The sequence below is a fragment of the Micromesistius poutassou genome (genome assembly GCF_964030765.1).
Source record: "Micromesistius poutassou genome assembly, chromosome: 17".
In the NCBI taxonomy this organism is placed as follows: Eukaryota; Metazoa; Chordata; class Actinopteri; order Gadiformes; family Gadidae; genus Micromesistius; species Micromesistius poutassou.
This window is the reverse complement of record NC_140287.1, coordinates 17,049,148-17,064,468: the sequence shown is the minus strand read 5'-3', so window position 1 is coordinate 17,064,468 and position 15,321 is coordinate 17,049,148.

Here is a 15,321-nt window from a genome sequence, read left to right as displayed (position 1 = left end):
GTCACAGTCAAATCCGGGGACATTTCCAGGGACAGCAGTAGCCGGGGACAGGTCACTGAAAACTGGGACATCTGGTCACCCTACTATAGGTAACAGTATACAGTGCTATGTGTACGACTTCTTCATTTGGTTATAACAAAAACACAAGTGCTTAAAATAGTAGAAAACAACAATGTTTACTTACGTGTGATGCTCGGAGTAGCCATCTTTGATACTGAACTTTGTTTTGTTAAAGTGGCTAAGATTTTCATGGAAGGAGGGGGGACGTCACACACACTAAAAGTGTCACTTCCTCAGAGAAACCCTGATTTCCCTTTATGACATGCTTAGTTTTTTACAGATGAGATCACGAGTATCCAAAGATGTAAAAATCACTAAATGCCATAGCTGCTTCTCTGCTTTTACATCGGGAGGTCACATCGCAATGACCCCCTTCACTTTGGAAGCATAGGAGCATAGGGATGTAAATAGTATTAAAGGACTTTTGTATAGCCCAGTTATCGGTATATGTAGGACTTTACATTACCACAACTCACTCGGATCAAAACACAAAATCGTCAAATTTAGACAAGCATTTATTTGAAAATATCAATAAAAACATTATTTGTTTGAATAGTAAGCTTCTTGCCAAAACGAAAAAATAACTTCACACTGTGTATCTTTTTTACAATTCATTTGTTACCAGCATTCGTAGTGTTGATCAGCACAGAAATAGTCCACCAAAGACGTTGACGTCGCTTAGCAACTGAGTAAGCTGGGGTTGATAAGTTACCGGACTACTTGCGGAGTGATACGAAAGACGTGAATCGATTCAGAGGCAACAAATCCACTTTCCTTGACTTTACATCGAAAAATAATTGACCGCCGGAAGTCGGAAAGGCCCATGCAAGTGAACGGAGCATTGCACCGCATTGAGAAGAGCCGTAAATATAATAAATATAATATATTTATAAGATATTCTACTTTTAAAATATTATTTTTTACAATGGAAGTCAATGGGAGGATGGCGGCGCCGTCCGCCCATTCTCTGACACTACTTCAGACTTTGTAAATTGGTACATTTTTAAACAACGTCAATATTTAACCCAGAAACACCATGGGCCTCTACGAATAGTCTTTTTTTGCATAGGAAATTTCCTTTCCGAAGGAGATGACCGGGAAGTACTTGGAGGAAAGGTGGTTCGAATTCTGAAAATGCTTAGGAAAGGAGCCTCGATGCATCCTTTAAGCCTCCTTTAGCATAGGTTACTCCTGACCAACCAACGAAAGGAAAAGAGATATTGGTATCACATAATCCTTTACGGCGGCAATATTTAAATAAACAGGCCACCGACGAAGTTTACCGACTCTACGCGAAGACGCATGAGAGACGCGGTAAAGCAGAAGAAGAGAAGAGAAGAAAATACAACTTATAATAATGGATACCAAATCCAGAAACATATTTATTTGAATCGAAATGAATTCATTTATTGCTGGTTAGTAAGCACATAATATACACCATAAGAAAAGAAAATGCCAACTTCTTAGAAGCTAAATACTAAAAACAATGCTTGCCTGTCCAATAGTAATTAGGGGCGAGGGAGGGCCATCAGACCTGTCACTCAAACCTCCGCGGCAGTTGTAAGGACTTGACTCGGCGTTGACTTTTTCTACGTTCTTTAAGTTTTTGTAAGATTATTTCAAGTTGAAGTTCTGCATAAACGTAAGATCATTTTATGCATGACTATTTTGAGGGTTGCTTGTTTTATTTTAGCGCAGCTCAGCTATTCTATATTTGATCTCAAATGTATTCAAACTTGATCACATTAGCTATTTGTTTAACTCTTCACTTTATTTGTCTCCAACCATTTTTATTTTTTTAATGGTGTGCATGTTTACATTGTTTACTCCATGTAGACTCTGTTCAAATCCCTTCACTTGATTTAAGCCATTTAACATATCTTTACGTCTTAAACGATGTGGTTTCACTAAAACATATTTTCAACCTCACTTTGCACTACAGCACTCACCGCATTTTGGGCAGGAAATGTATTTTCTAGTTTCTATTTCCAATTGCTCCCATGGGGGTCCCAATCGTGTGTGGCTGCTTACTTTTAGCAATCCGCTGAGCCACCATGTTGAACTGCGCGGTGTTTCTTGCGCTGAATCCGGAGAAGGAGACGACGGAGGAAAAACTTTCATTAGCTCATCTGAGCATATTTATTTGTCTCTCACAATTGCAGGTGCAGCATAACCCATTACTGACCACATGGCTGAACATGGCTGACTCTCTTCTCGCACAGGGAGAAGGGTGTGGCTTAACACAACATGTGACAACCTGACATTTGACTTCTGGCTTATCTGACTGCGACACATAGTGGCAGAAATAATGAACTGCATTTCAACAAGAGATAACAAACAGAACTTAATTTCTTCAATCTGTTATTGTAAAGCTGAGTACATAAAACTAAAGTGTGTCACTCAACACACCAAATAAGTAGCAAGGCTTCTTACTGTATTAGTAAGAAGCCTTGCTTCTTATTGCTTTCTCTGAAGGTGTGTATTCCTCGTTCTTTCCACTAAAAAATGATTTGGTTTTGTCCTTATATCTCGGGTGCATTGTAACAAGATGTGGCTTTAGCTCGGCTGGCTTCATGGCTTTGTTTGCTAGCACCTTGAGACACATCACGCATTCTGGTCTCCCGTCGATAATAATTTATCAAATTGTATCAAACAAATTAAATTAAATTAAATTAAATTTGTATAGCCCTTAATCACCATCACAGTCTCAAAGGGCTTAACAGGCCAAGTATTTGTGACCCCCCCGACCCAAGCCCCCACACGGGCAAGAAAAAACTCCCTTAAGCAAGGAAGAAATCTTGAGAAGAAACGCAGAGTGGGGGATCCCTTCTTCCAGGGACGGTCAGGAGTGCAGTGGGGGACACAATTGACATACATTAATACAGGCAAGACATTAAAGTTGATGATGGGGTGCTGGCCGGAAAACCATGAGGAGAATCCAGGCATCCAGTCGCAGTCACCGCAACATGCTAGAACAGAGAGAATAGTGAATTAGAAGGGAAAAAGTACATAGTGGAAATGTACACTGCTACTCATTTAGTAACTGCATTTGCAGGAGCATGAACAAGCACGCAGCGGTCTTCACATCGGTAGACCCAAGTTGACACTGAGTTACAATAATCCAATCTTGATGATATAAATGCGTGAATCACTCAGTACGTTTACATGCACATCTTAATTCGATTAAAGCCATAGCTCGACTATGCTCCTCAATTGGACAACTGCAATTGTCCGCGTATACATGGTGGTGAGTAAATCGATTCATTGGCCGAAGCGTGTCATACCCTGGTACGATAGGTGGCACTGTGCCCATTTCAACTAGTGGTAATAGAGCCACCGGTTGACCTCTTTACGTCACCAGCAACAACAAACTCGGCATTTGAGAAAGATGTTTTCAGTAGACAGCTCACTTCGGGTCCATATAATTTCCACGACGCTCCATTGTTCCGACCTCTCGGTCGTATGCCGACTCCTCCGGCTGCTCTGCCGGCGGAGGAGTCTGTGGAGGCGGAGGAAAAAAAATTACTTTCCCTGTTTTCTATCTGTGTAATAGCCCACTTGTGGTATGTAGAGAAGTAAAGTATCTTGGTCACATAATCTCAGATGATCTTAGTGATGATAAAGATATATATCATCAACGCTGCAAATTATATGCCCAGGCTAACATGTTACTTTGCAAGTTCAGTATGTGCTCTTTTAATGTGAAATGCTCTTTGTTTAAAGCCTTTTGTACACCTATGTATACTGCTTATTTATGGTGTAGATATAAGAAAAGCAGCTTACAGTTGCCTATAATGACACTGAGATTGCTGATGCAGCTACCTAAATGGTTTAGTGCCAGCTACTTGTTTGTCTTCTCCAGTGTGCCAACTTGTGAGGCAGTCCTTAGAAATATAATGTACAAATTCATGTGCCGCCTGGATCTCTCACAAAATAGTATAATTGAAGCTCTAGTGAACCCAGTTAAGAGCTCCTTGAGGTACTCCTCTAAGCATAGGAGGCATTGGAGAGAGTGCTTATATGTTTGATGGTTTGTTTGGCCTTGTAGTCTTGATGGGTTGTTTTGTCTTGTTTTCTTGTTTTTTGTCTTGTTTTTAAATCTATTTATTCTGTCTTTTATACTCTGCTATGGACCTTGTACTAGTGTCTGTGATAAATAAAGAATTGAATTTATTCAATTCATTACTTCAAATTCACAGTGCAGACTGAAGTGTAAAAACAACAGGTTATTGCTCCAACGTCCCTGAGCTATTAAAAGTAATATTAAATGATAACTTTTATAAAGTGCACAAAATGTGGTTTTCAGTTGTTTAAAAGTGTAAAGTAAATAAAGTAACACACACACACACACACACACACACACACACACACACACACACACACACAAAATTAACCAGCTAACGCTTACGTTAGTTTAATAAAATTTTCATGCTTGTAAAGCTGGATAACGAATAAATTAAAACACCAAACGAGAAACAGGAGATACTAGGTAGATTTACATTATACTATCCGTCGACGCAACGGCAAGGGCTGTGATTGGTCCTCAAAATCACTTCCGGAATCACATTTCCCGGTTTGACTTTGCACCTTATTTACTTTGTACATTGTTTACTTTCCACATTAAGGACTAATAAAACACCAAATAAGATTTGCTTTGAAAGCTTTGGAAGTTTATTTAACACTATTTACATGGTTAGTAGTCAGCCTATAAGATTGATCGGGTGGCGAATTGCATTGCGTATCCGACATCACGACGGAGAACTGCAAATGCTCGAGGGGTCTCCGTCAGGGACGGCGCTACACCGGGGAATTCGTGAAAATCAATTATTTTCTTAGCACCCCCACCTATCGGTCACGCTCCCCATTAGCACCGGGAGAGAAAACATCCTGGCACCGTGCCTGGTCTCCGTAGTTACGGAGTTAGATTACGGATTACGGATACGGAGTAGTAAACTTTGGGCTTGATATTGCACGTCCTTACTTGAAAACAGAATAAATGTGAGATCTTGTATTGAGTTAACCCTGCTGTCGAGCCCCCTTCTCGTCACGGATGACATCACCGTGGTGCTTCCGTGCCACGCCATTTCGCTTTTGCAAAGATTGCAACTAACACACTTTTTAGCTTATGTATTGTAAATTGCTCCCACACTTTGGAAAATTTCTGTTGAACCGTTTTCTCTGCCTCCGCCGTGTTTCATGTCCGTGAACGGCGAGCGCGTTCACGTGGATTCGCGCCGCGACAAATTCGCTGAAGTTGAAATATTTCAACTTCTTCGCAGCATTCGCGTTGAAACAGCCAATCAGCGTTCACTCCCTGTGGGTAACGTGGGTGAAGTAACGTAAAACAGCCAATCAGCGTTCACTCCCTGGGTGACGTCATGTAATGCTAATCAGTTCACTCCCTGGGTGAAGTAACGTAAAACAGCCAATCACCGTTCAACCGTTCAGTGAACCGCAGCTTGGAAGAGAAAGTGATTGTTGCCGTTTGCGACTCCCGCTCTATATCTACATATAATATATAAATATCTATATCATATTATATATACGATATATATAATATGACGGCACAAAGCGGTGTGCGCCTCCGGATTATATTATTAACGCATAAACAACGGGCTCTCCCTCTTCCACAACAGGTACAGACACACATCTCGGCCATGGTTGATGAGAATGAATTGGCATGAATGACCGTTGGCAGGCAAAAAAAAATTTGCCCCGCGAATGCACAGAAAAATGCACAGCGACAGATTATGATTTGTCGCGCGGCAACATTCGCCTGTTCGTGCGAACAGGCGAAATGGGACAAAGTGCGGTGTGAACACACAGTTAGAGCTCCAAGATGTAAGTTGGATATGTCTAGGGGGAGTAGGGGAAAATAATAACAAAAGTATGTTGAACTGACTAAGTTCGCCACAAACAGCGAAATAGAGATGTATAGTAACGAAGTAGAACTACTTCACTGCTGTACTTAAGTACTAAAATGCTGTATTTGTTTTTATCATTTTTTTCTCCTACTTCCACTTACTACTTACATTTTTCATGTGCTGAATCGTTACTCGTTACAATTATAAAAATGTTATCCCATTGATTTCTGTTGGAAGACTCATTGCTCGTTGGCCGGAAACGGAAAGGGGGGCTGTTTACGTTTGGTTGTAGTCTTTTCTTTCGGTAGGGCACAGCCCCCCTTTCCATTTCCGGCCAACGAGCAATGAGTCTTCCAACAGAAATCAATGGGATTTACAAAATGCGATAAAATAGCAATCAAACACAACAGAAACTGTATTTCGCTACAATACTTGATTTGGAACATCAACAAACACCACTAACCACTCGGTGAGTTGCACATTTCGGAAAACAAACGTTTAGGGTTGTTTTAAGGACACGTCGCCAGCCATTCTGAAGCAGGCAGGGGCGATTCTAATTGAGCCAAATACCCGAGACAGGACCAATAGTCAAAATGTCGCTGTCAACCACTGTATTTCAACCTAGACAATCCGGAAAGGGGGCTCAATGTTCAAAATACCGGAATTGTCCTTTAACTTACCCATGTTTGTCACTTAGCTGCTTGCTTGGAATACCCCTCTGGCCTTGACAGCTTTAAGACAGCTCTGTATGTATTCCTGTCCTTGTACTGCTGCTACAGCCAGAGGAATTGTGTGTCCTTAAATATTTGAGATAATATAAACAATATGATATTCAATCTTTTGACTGCTTTCTTTAATATAAACATAACACAATACTTTTACTTTCAGTACTTGAGTGGTACATTTTAAAATAAACTACTTGCAATACTTAAGTACAAAACATTTTGAATACTTTAGTACTTCCACTTAAGTGGGGTGTTTAAAGAACACTTCTACATCCACTGAAGTCACTTTTTTGATACAGTACTTGTACTTTTACTTAAGTCTGGGTCTCTAGTACTTTATACATCTGTTTATATATATCTATATAGATATAGATATAGATATCTCTGCTAGACGTGCTGTGCAGAATTGTGCATGCATTTACCTCTGGGTGGTGGTGGTATCATACTCGATGGCCGAAGGGCCAGGAGCCCCATGGCCTGCAATCCCTGGTCTGTCTCTCCTCTCCGGTCTGTCTCTCCTCTCCGGTCTGCCTCTCCTCTCCGGTCTGCCTTTCTCCCGCCGGAGCAGCCCCTCCGCCGCCCGTCCGTATATGGCATTCCCGGCCGCGGTGCAATGAATGAATAAGGATCGGAAACATGCCGGGAGAAAAAAACATTGATTTTGACATATGTGCCCCAAGTTACTACTTTATGGTCTAGAGGGGGTCATCCCTATGTTCCCCGGGTCCTATGTTCCCATGTTTAGGGTTAGGAGTCAGCGTGTGAGTTTGCCTGACAGGCTGCCTGTCCAATCCTAGCGCTTGAGGCTGAAACTTTTCCAGATTTTGCCTACGAAAAACAGTCGCGACAGGGGAACATAGGTACGTTCCCGTTTAGAGATTTTTTTTTTTTGCCCGCCACCCCCTCTTCGGAGGACTTTATTAACTAACTTTATTTTTAATGAAGCAATATATTTTTCCAATGCAATACAATATGCTACATATTACATTACGTTAATTTACTTTTCTTTTTTTTAACGGAAAGGGGGGCTGTTTACGTTTGGTTGTAGTCTTTTCTTTCGGTAGGGCACAGCCCCCCTTTCCATTTCCGGCCAACGAGCAATGAGTCTTCCAACAGAAATCAATGGGATTTACAAAATGCGATAAAATAGCAATCAAACACAACAGAAACTGTATTTCGCTACAATACTTGATTTGGAACATCAACAAACACCACTAACCACTCGGTGAGTTGCACATTTCGGAAAACAAATGTTTAGGGTTGTTTTAAGGACACGTCGCCAGCCATTCTGAAGCAGGCAGGGGCGATTCTAATTGAGCCAAATACCCGAGACAGGACCAATAGTCAAAATGTCGCTGTCAACCACTGTATTTCAACCTAGACAATCCGGAAAGGGGGCTCAATGTTCAAAATACCGGAATTGTCCTTTAACTTACCCATGTTTGTCACTTAGCTGCTTGCTTGGAATACCCCTCTGGCCTTGACAGCTTTAAGACAGCTCTGTATGTATTCCTGTCCTTGTACTGCTGCTACAGCCAGAGGAATTGTGTGTCCTTAAATATTTGAGATAATATAAACAATATGATATTCAAACTTTTGACTGCTTTCTTTAATATAAACATAACACAATACTTGGTGGTACATTTTAAAATAAACTACTTGCAATACTTAAGTACAAAACATTTTGAATACTTTAGTACTTCCACTTAAGTGGGGTGTTTAAAGAACACTTCTACATCCACTGAAGTCACTTTTTTGATACAGTACTTGTACTTTTACTTAAGTCTGGGTCTCTAGTACTTTATACATCTGTTTATATATATCTATATAGATATAGATATATATCTCTGCTAGACGTGCTGTGCAGAACTGTGCATGCATTTACCTCTGGGTGGTGGTGGTATCATACTCGATGGCCGAAGGGCCAGGAGCCCCATGGCCTGCAATCCCTGGTCTGTCTCTCCTCTCCGGTCTGTCTCTCCTCTCCGGTCTGCCTCTCCTCTCCGGTCTGTCTCTCCTCTCCGGTCTGCCTCTCCTCTCTGGTCTGCCTTTCTCCCGCCGGAGCAGCCCCTCCGCCGCCCGTCCGTATATGGCATTCCCGGCCGCGGTGCAATGAATGAATAAGGATCGGAAACATGCCGGGAGAAAAAAAACTGTTTAAGTTAAGTCCTCTTCGGAGGACTTAACTAACTTTATTTTTAATGAAGCAATATAATTTTACAATGCAATTCCATACAACCATACAAGAACAAACTAAAATACAGCTTCCTGGATGAATGTTATCACCCAATTGGGTGACTGTTTCACCCGATTGGGTGATTGTTACACCCAATTGTTCTTCTTTGTAAAGATCTGGTCTGGCTCTCCTCTCTGGTGTGACTCTCATCTCAGGTCTGTCTCTCCTCTCTGGTGTGACTCTCATCTCAGGTCTGTCTCTCCTCTCTGGTGTGACTCTCATCTCAGGTCTGTCTCTCCTCTCTGGTGTGACTCTCCTCTCCGGTGAGTCTCTGCAATGAATGAATAAGGATCGGAAACATGCCGGGAGAAAAAAAACTTTTTTTTTTTTTTTTTTTTTTTTTTTTTTAAGTTTATTTGAAAACAGGGACAGTGCACATTAATAACATTACTGTAAATGCGCCAGAATTAGCCAAGAGGCTATTTTTCATCTGTAGTCCCCAGACGGATGTTAAAAAGTCACCCTAAGTTAAGTCCTCTTCGGAGGACTTAACTAACTTTATTTTTAATGAAGCAATATAATTTTACAATGCAATTCCATACAACCATACAAGAACAAACTAAAATACAGCTTCCTGGATGAATGTTATCACCCAATTGGGTGACTGTTTCACCCGATTGGGTGATTGTTACACCCAATTGTTCTTCTTTGTAAAGATCTGGTCTGGCTCTCCTCTCTGGTGTGACTCTCATCTCAGGTCTGTCTCTCCTCTCTGGTGAGTCTCTCCTCTCCGGTGAGTCTCTCCTCTCCGGTGTGACTCTCCTCTCCGGTGAGTCTCTCCTCTCCGGTGTGACTCTCCTCTCCGGTCTGCATCAAGTGGAGGGTCCAAGGTGCTCAGAGTGGGATGGGTTAAATGAGACAGAACATTGAACCCATTAACACACTGTGAGCGTGTGTGCGTGTGTGGATACCTTGGGCCCTGGCCTGGCATGGGGGTTCCTTCTGGCTCTGGCTTGGGGTCCAACGAGGCCCAGTCCAGGTCTCTGAGCCGGGGGAAGGTTTTCTGAACAGCTGTGTTTTTCAGCACCAGGAAGATAAACTGCTGACAGGAATCCTCTCCTTTGTTCAGCAGCAGATCCAATATGGCCACCATATTGATGACCGTCCCATCACCTTTCTAACACACACACACACACACACACACACACACACACACACACACACACACACACACACACACACACACACACACACACACACACACACACACACACACACACTTATATGACCAGCCTGGTACAAAGTGTATCAATATATAATAAACTCAGGAATCAAGCGACGGACAGACAGAAAACATGAAGGAGAGAAGGGGGGAGGGGGAGAGAGAGGGAGACAGAGTGAGGGGAGGGAGGAATTAAGAGTAGTACCAGTTTGTTGTATTCTCTCAGGGGTATGAGGTCGTTCTTGTGACAGTGAGTCAAAACATATTCCGCATCATACAGAATTTCAGGCAAATCCACCAGATATCTTTTGATAAATTCATAATGGACATTTTGCGTATTCATCTTCTTCTTAGGAGACAGCAGGCGTTTCTGGAAGATGAGAAGCAGCACACACACACACACACACACACAGAGTAGTGATCACATGACGCTGTCCAGTATAGCAGAAGACTTCTTTCAGGTGACAATACGACCGTTCAGATAATAACACTAAATGTACTCAATAATAAAACACAACCTGTACTCAGGGCCGGATTATCCATAAGGGCACTTGGGCCCGTGCCCAGGGGCCCCAACCATTGACAACCAGTGGGGGGCACCACATGAAACAAGCTTTAAAAAATAAAATAATCAGAATGTTTTATATTATTCACTTGAAAATGTTGAAAGACCATACATTACTCGTTTATGAATATTAAATTCACAAAAATAATGAATAATGTCATGTAATAATAATAACAACTAACACGGCTCTTCTCATTGGGCTCAGCTTACTAATACGAGCGGCCTCTTTCGGTTCAGAGCGGCTTGTTTATGACTTTGCGCATTAATGTTTCTCTACAAAATGCGTTCATATGGGATATCCTAAAAGGCTTAATGTGAACAGCTTAACGAGGCAAAGAAATATTTAAATTTGACTAAAAATGTAAGGAATTCCCACATCTACATCTACGGCCCCGTAGGACTTATGGCGCATTCATGTCGTTGGGAATTATGGGGAAAACATTTTCACGACGTCGAAGAGTTCTCCTGAACGACACCTAATGACGCTGGGATGATGCACGGAACACAAATCCCATTAGTGGTGGATTTCATGATTTGTTTGTTTGAATCAGTTTGCATTGGTCAGTTCGCCTTTTCCAGTAGCGGTGAATCACGGTTCTCAGCTGAGTCGGTCAGACTCGGCTCCTCCCTCGTTCTCATTCTCAAACTAATCACGGTCGTGCAATGGTGCAAACGGTCATCAATCAACACAACATTAACTAAGTTCCTTTCAGCTGAGGAGCGCTTCATGTTCGGAATCGGGATGTTGTTGCAGCGACTCGCGACTCAGCGACTAGTGGGTGGAGCTGGGAGTCGAGTCTTGGAGAACAAATGAGACAAACGAGGGCGAACTGAAACGGGGAATCAGGTCGGTTCGTTCTTGTTAAAGAGTCGTTCGTTCGAACTGATTCATTCGTTCGAACTGATTCGTTCGCGAACAACCCATCACTAAATCCCATACATGTGAGCATTATGAATGTTCAAATCCTGTGTGTTTATTTGTGCATAATGAAGTTGGAGCTGAGGCTGTTTAAGAACAGTAACTGAGTGCTCAGTTGTATCGATAAGGTGACTTTCATATAGGTCAGATACAGATGTTTATTATAGTCTATTGACGCTTACTTTATTGTTAATATACATTTCTTTAGTCGTGGTAGCATTAATATTATTTGTATTCGGATGCATATGTAACCAAGGTGAAATAACATGTTTTAATTTTATTTTTTTCCTTCTTATTATCATTATTTTATTTTAATTGTATTGAAACTTCACCAAATGCTGATTCATGTGTTGTAAGTTATGTTCAAGGTACATTTTCTAACCTGTTAAAGGTGTTTATCATACCTGTACTGTCGCTTTAAGAAAAGTCTGCCTAGTGACGTCAATGCAGCGCGCAGCTCAGTCTGCGCTATCCTAATTGAGTGGAGGTACTGTAACATATTTCAGCCATAATATTCTCTTGTGATACATTTTAGCTGTAATACTCTCACATAGCCACATAAAGCAGCACCGAGCATAGTTGAGAGGTAATTTCCCCTCACAATCACCAGAGGGCAACACTGAGCACATTTGACAAATTAGGCGGTAATACTCTCACACAACCTCAGAGGGCAGTACTGAGCACATTTAACACATTTCACGACCCAACGTATCCCAACATTCATTGCGCGTTGGATATTTTTTCAGAAATGGCGCAGAAAGAGCGGAGGCAGCAGCTGCAGCGAATACATATTTAATGACAAAATATGTAAAAAACATTTTTTTAATATAAAAGTAAGGTTGGGACCATTTTAAATATGTAACTTTATTGTCAAAGTTCAATGACATTAACGCTAGACATATAACGTTAAACTAATTAACGTTAAGCCAACGTCCTCTCTTCCTCTTCACCCGCCGGCTCCGGCGGTGAATCTTCTCCCACTCCTCCAATAAAAGATAAAACATAAGAAATAAAATGATAATTTCTGGCTCCATATTTCTCCTCCGCTGTCCGGTTTGAACCGCAGCTGTCAGGGTTGCTAGGAGACAGGAGCGGCGCGTGGTCACGCAAGGTAAAGGACGTTAACGGCTGGTTACGCAATCCGGAAATGCTCCGTAGGCTAGACCGTCCCATTCCACAATGCTCGTTCGGCCTTCGATGCAGCACCGAGCATAGTTGCATCCTTTGAAGGACGCGTCCTTCGAGGGATGCAACCCCTGAATGGCCGTGTCCCAATTCAGGGGTTGCATCCTAACGTAACCAGCCGTTAACGTCCTTTACCTTGCGTGACCACGCGCCGCTCCTGTCTCCGAGCAACCCTGACAGCTGCGGTTCAAACCGGACAGCGGAGGAGAAATATGGAGCCAGAAATTATCATTTTATTCCTTATGTTTTATCTTTTATTGGAGGAGTGGGAGAAGATTCACCACCGGAGCCGGCGGGTGAAGAGGAAGAGAGGACGTTGGCTTAACGTTAATTAGTTTAACGTTATATGTCTAACATATTTTGTCATTAAATATGTATTCGCTGCAGCTGCTGCTTCCGCTCTTTCTGCGCCATTTCTGAAAAAATATCCAACGCGCAATGAATGTTGGGATACGTTGGGTCGTGAAGGATGCATCCGATGCGTCCTTCAAATCCCGGAAACGAAGGCTGCATATCTCGGCCGCATTCGAAGGACCCTTCGAAATGGGACAGCACTTGACGCGCCGCTGTGACGTATGCGGTCTTCAAATGCGTCCTTCGAAGGATGCAACCCCTGAATTGGGACACGGCCATAGAAGCCGTTTCTCAATTCGCGTTCTCGTGTACTTGCGTTCTCGATAAACGTCATCAGTGGTAGCCCAAGCACTGTTCCAATTCCAAGTACGCGAGTACGCGAGTACTGTCGTAAAACCCGGAAGTGTTCTCGATGCGTTCTCGATGAGGCCGTTCCACCGAGGATGCGTCGGAGGTGACTCGTGTGGACTTGGGACCGTTAAATATCCCAGAATGCATCATCGAGTCCGCTGCTGTTCCAATTGCAGGTGCGTACTCGCGTTCTCGGAAGTCTGTACTTGAAAGTCCAGACTTGCCAAGTACGTACTTCCAAGTCCGCGAGTACGTAGTCCGCGTACTTGGTATTGAACAGCTGAACGGAAGGAGGGCAGAATCTCTTGGGTGGCGTATCCTAGATATAAAGCTTAGAGATGCTCCGCGCGTGTTATATACCATTCCTCTCCTTTTGTTTCATAGACGATAGACAATAGACCAAAACCTTTACCAAATAAAGTGAGTTAAAAGCGATCCTGTCTCGGCGGCCTTTCCTGGATTAAAAATATCATAACAGTACGTTGTTGTATTTGTCGTCATGTTGGAGCATGAAAGTTGTTTTGTGGACAATGAAAATGTAAAATGTGCAACTTAATGTGTTGGAGTCAGGGCTGTGAACATGTTATAGCGTTGTTAGTTCAACCCACACTTTGTAGGGGCACTTTTCCAGTTTTATTGTATACACGTGCGTCCGAGTGCTACAGGGTTTCCCCGTGTGTTTGTTTGTCAGGAGGGGAATGCGGACCCGTCTACAATGTGCTCAGAGAGTTTATTTTGACTTGTGCAGGTATGAATGTTTTATCTGTTTTATTTATTGTATTATTTTAGTACGTTGTAATGAATACAGTCAGTCTGCGCTATCCTAATTGAGTGGAGGAGGGGAATGCGGACCCGTCTACAATGTGCTCAGAGAGTTTCTTTTGACTTGTGCAGATCGCAATAAATGTCAACAGCCAGCCTCCGTTGTGGTCCAGGAGGTTTTACGTGAGCTACTTCCAACCCCTCGAGATGAATAGAGAAGCCTTCGAAGGTGAAGGATGGACGGATAGATAGGATTCTCTCTCTCTCTCTAACGTCACTTGGGGAACAAAGAACAGAAGAAACACATCGCCAAAGGCAATTTTCCATCCAAGACTATATAGGTGTGAAAGGTTCTCCCCTCTTTTGTTCACTCTCAACTTCCTGGAACCATCTGAAGTCTCTCAATCAGGTGATGATCAAGCATTTGAAAGTGACATAATTCTCTCTGAATGGCTCTGGTTCAGTGGGCAGTGTTGGGCAGTGCCCCAATGCTAATCTAATTAACACGTAGTGCCTCGAGTTCAATTTAATTTCCTGATTTGAAGCACCTCCATCGACAATGTTGTATACCCTCCCCGTGCCTAGACAGGCCGGGCTTTCCCTAACGATCTAATCGCCGAAGGGCTAGCCCGCCCCCTACATAACATTAGTTTGCTGTTTTTTGCACTTGCTGGCAGTAACAAACAAAGAAAACCTTGTGATCTGCCTTCTATGAGCACACTGAGAATTTAATTTAAGAAAAAATATGTCCATTGGACAATAGACACCATCTCTGGTTGGGCAGGGCCTTCACTAGCCTAGCTACATGACTCAGTATAGCCTAGGGTGACCAGACGTCCCCGGTTTCCGGGGACAGTCCCCGTTTTCAGTGACCTGTCCCTGGCTACTGCTGTACCTGGAAATGTCCCCGGTTTTCACTGTGACCGAAAGATCTGAAACCCCCCTCCCCCGTCAACAATCCCATCCGCCAGGGGAAGGGCAGTGTCCCCGTTTTAGTTTTCTATGACAAAAACACTACATGTTTAGAGGTTTTAACACAGCTGAACCCAAAATGTCCCCGGATTTTATCTCAGAAATCTGGTCACCTTAGTATAGCCTAGCTACACGACTCAGAAGCTTGTTGATAGCATTGTCTTTA